Source organism: Berghia stephanieae, chromosome 1 (assembly GCF_034508935.2).
Source record: "Berghia stephanieae isolate SIO BIC M18660-M18661 chromosome 1, UCSD_Bste_1.3, whole genome shotgun sequence".
Taxonomy (NCBI): domain Eukaryota; kingdom Metazoa; phylum Mollusca; class Gastropoda; order Nudibranchia; family Aeolidiidae; genus Berghia; species Berghia stephanieae.
The window spans coordinates 66,289,489-66,294,235 of NC_088360.1; the positions used below are offsets into that span (position 1 = coordinate 66,289,489).

A 4,747-nucleotide genomic window follows, 5' to 3' on the forward strand; every position below is an offset into this window, starting at 1 on the left:
ATATCTATGCTGGATTTAGTGCTTTAACAAGACATGGTCTGATGGATGTTTTTGATGAAGCAATTTTATCTGTATTAGATCCCAAGAATGCAAAGCCCGAAAAACAGAAAATCAAGCATCGGTGGGCTATTGCTATTTTATGACTTGTTTTTATTACTAGTCTCAATATTGAGCTGCAAACTGCTGTAAAGTGTTGAATAATATACTTTGATCAATGTGAAATAGATATATCTACCACTTTGTTGCCTGTACTTGTTATTTTGAAACTGTTATTACTGATAAAAAATGTGGTGCGTTTGTTACCCTTAATTGTTTTAAAAGATATTTGGGGATTGCCAATTGTATCAAATAAGTTAGATTTAATTTATTTCAATACTATTATCTTTACAGATCACAAAGTCTTGTAGATTAAAAAATGCAACTTTTGAATAGGTATAATATAATTATGTTTACCATGGTAATAATGGTAGATGGGACTCGATAGCCTTGACAGGCAACCCATCTTCTAGGACAAGGAAACGTCTCAGAAGTGCCAAGAATGATGGACAGTCCTGGAGTCCAGTGTCGCTCGACTATACAACACCCATGCCCCTGCCCTTGGTGTATGACTTCGTTGCCTTGTGGATACCTTCGGGAGAAGGAAAGGATAAGGAGTAAACCCTACAGAAATCTGCAGCCAAACTGATGCCGAACGAATCGCTGTGCGATCCTTTGGACCACACCAAGGAGGAAGAGAGAGAGGTTCTGGTTACAGGGCAGCCCATGATCTCCACTTTACTTTTCCCAGGGCGCGCCCTGGAGAGAACACTCTAGTCTCAACTTCACCGATGAAGAGTAACAGCACGGAAGACAGCAGTCTACGAGTGATAAGTCCTTGCTCTATTGGCGTACTAGTTGTCTTCGACGGTGGGAGGGATTACCATAATCCTACTGGTAAGCTTTGAGTCATTAGACGCCGTTTTCTACAAGATCCCAGAAACGGAGCACATCTACCTGCTTGGCGACTTCAACGCGCGAGTTGGTGTCGACAGAGAATCATGGCCAAACGTTTTGGGGCACCACAACACAGGAAAGATGAATGTGAACGGTCAAGGCTTCTAGAACTCTGCTGCTATCAGAAACAATGTGTGACGAACACTTACTTTCAAAACAGGGCATGTCACAAGCTGTCCTAGAGACATCCAAGATCAAAATGCTGACATCCGATGGACATGACCATCACTATGCGTGATTCCCTAAATATTGTTTGCAACACCAGGTCCAAGCGGCTCCTAATATTTCAATCTCGAAATCAGTTTTTTAAAAGGATTTTCCTAATAATTATACTCAAACCGCCCCTAAGGCCTATGCGACACGACGTGTTATCAACGGACCATATATATATATATATATATATATATATATATATATATATATATATATATATATATATATATATATATATATATATATATATATATATATATATATATATTATATATATATACCGTTTCAAGTATAATTATGATTATTTAACTTCTACAACATTGTTTCAAGCGTTAGCTTATTTATACATACACACACACGCACACACATACGCACAATCATATTAAATCCCACAAAGTGTCATCAAAGGCTGCGATGGGAAGATCATTTTATAATTATCATATTTAGCTACTTTAAAAATAGGTACACCATGACCAGACCTGTCTACTTAGAAATTTTAAAATTCGCATTCTTAGGAAATTAAAATAAAAGTCGGTATAGTTAACTTTATAGACCAACAATTTAGTCTCCCAATGATGAAATAACACTTCAAAATCCCTAACATTATGTACTATGGCATCAACTTTTATTTTCAATAAGTTTTAATGACTTAGAAACGCTGATAAAGTTCTGGAATTCGAGTCAAAATTTCGTTATTTTACGAATTTTTGTAGAATTAGGGAGGTCTGCTTTGACATATTATTTTGTGCCATTGCCAATTCGCTGTTCTTTCTTGGGTACTCATCCCTCATTCAATATATAGGTTCCTTAATACACACTTCTTGGTGTTTACCTGGATCGTATAGAATAGTGCTTATTGATACCCTTGCTATTACCAGGAATTGAATGAGCCTCTTTGAGAATTAAACGTTTTTAAAGTAATTGTTGCTATGAAAATGTTCAAATCCTTGGAGACTTCCATCGTTGCTTCCCTGTCATTCAATGATACTAACAGCCCTGGTGGGATTTCGTTTCACTGAGTAAAACACAATATCCTTTTAGAGCTCATAAGGAGTCAAACGTTGATATGGATGCACGTAATTTATTATTCATTAGTTAAAAGTTAATCACAATACCAGACTCCATATACCCCTTGTTTTTTTTTTCCAAAGAGAGTAGTGCGAATATTTGTTGTTGTTGTTGTTGAACTATGTAATTTTGGTTGATTTCAATTACTTTATCAAGACATACATCAATTTCAGGTAGCGAATTTATTCCATCTTTCATTCATATCTGCCGCATCATGTTATGATTATATTGTACTATAACACTTAGCTATTATTACTTTCACAATTCTTCCCTGTCCTATCACATAATCTATTTGTCGTCTTGCTGTTATCCCTATTTCGGATGGTAAATACTTTGGATAGAAATGAATTAAAAACTGGTGGATTTGAAAAAAAAAATCATTCATACCACATAACCCACTTAAACTCTCTCGAGTTCACCCTCATTAGAAATCGAATAAAGAGAGTTTTAATATAATATCAGATGATCACAAACACACGCGCGCACTTTGTCGGCTTGTATCTTTTAAATTCTTCATTATATTTCTTTCAAACTCAAAGCACAAATAAAACAAATCCTTTTAAGTAACCTGTCAAAATATTTTATAAACAAAAGATAGATTTTGTTAAACCGTATGAGAAATACAATATCAGAGAAAAATGGCACAACATTGCAGAGAGTTTGAAAAATTGACAACGTTGTATCATTAAATAAGACGGCTGTGCTATTGATCACTTAAAGTACAAACTTTATATTCGTTGGATCAGAACAGACATTTGAGTGTGCTACATAGACGATTTCATACGTGATGAGGACACTTATGATGAAAATAAAATTGATGGTCACATAGTTTTTTGTTGCTAAAATGGCAACAAAAGTTAAGATTAGTATCGCCATTTTAGTTTTACTCTCTACAATGTCGCGTCATGTTTCTCTGATATTGTATTTCTTAATATGGTTTTTAATGTATCTTTTGTTTCTCAATTCATATCCATGAAATTTTGACAGTCTACGTATAAGGATTTGTTTTTATGTGTTTTGAGTTTGGAAGAAATCTATTGAAGTGTCTTAGAGATACAAGCCGACAAAGAGCGAAGCTTTTTTTTTTGGCTGACCACCTGGTAAATACAGGATGTCTCAGAATAACTGTCCCCTGTTTAGATGTCTCCCACTTTTTTACTATGTCACCTAAAACGTTGAAATTCATATGGCTAAAAAATCAAGTATTTCTAATCAAGTTTTCAAAGTTTATTTAATTGAGGAAATTATAATTACTTTACACAACAATCAAAAACACGATCCAAATTGATTGGTTTTTAAACGTGCATGATATTTTACGTAACTGATTTCACGATTTAGTAGATTACAATTGCTTGAAGCTGGAGTTATTTTCGCACCCAAAAAATCTACTCATTTGAGCATTGTTTCAAAAATCACATACCTTGGATTGGCTGTGTCACACAAAACTCACTTAAACGCATGGTATCATGTTTTGTCTCAATATATGTATATATCATTGTATGTGTATGTACGTCTTCCAAATGAATGAACTACATTACACGAATTACATTTACAAATGTCATATCGCTAATACGCGATATCATTATATGTATTCATATGTATTGATTATTATGCTCGCATTGTTTACTTATCTTTCCCCATCCCACTCACCTTCCTGTACCTCGTTAATTAAATTAAGGATCATGACAAACACAATTTAGATCAGTGTTGATGCCAAGAGTGGTAATTGGAAATCCTCACGACATCTCTGCTCATAGGAATATAAATGTTGAAATTAGTCAAAGATTTGCTCCGTGTTTTCACAGATAAGGTTACCCAGCAAACGAGCTGAATCTATCAAGTGACTCACTGGGACAACCAGGAATGAATAAAAGGCTGCCTCCATAAAATAACCAGACAGAAGCAACCTTAACACGGCCAACAGTCACAGCCAAACAGATAAGAAACCAATAATAATAAATTGAGAAACGGACCATGAAGGGATGAAAATTAACTAATCATAGCCTAACTTTAATTAATTAAAATGTACTTTTGTTCTTTTGGCTAAATATGTGTTAACGTGTAATTGTGTGAGGCAATTCTGTTAATTTATATTCAAGTATTCCTGCTTTAACGGGATTAACCTACTGAGCCTATCTATCCCTATATAACGTGTCATATAATCTAACACTACTTCTACTACCTATTTCTTTAAACTTAAAATTGTCTTACTATCTGTCGAGTTGTCAGGAACTTTAACCCGCCCAATCAATAACATACACATCGGAACACGAATAAGGACGTAAAAACACTAACATCTAACCCAATTGATAAGTACACTACGGTCCAATGACGATCGAGGATATAGAAACCCATTGAAACGATCGCATTGACAAAAACGTGAGTGTGCCTACTTATATATATATATATATATATATATATATATATATATATATATATATATATATATATATATATATATATAGAACCACAG

General features: G+C 34.3%; 1 pseudogene; it reads left to right on the forward strand.

Moving 5' to 3' along the window:
* Positions 1 to 657, forward strand: part of LOC144977590 (cdc42 homolog pseudogene) — a 1,045-nt pseudogene extending 388 nt beyond the window's left edge.
* Positions 658 to 4,747: the final 4,090 nt, after the last annotated feature.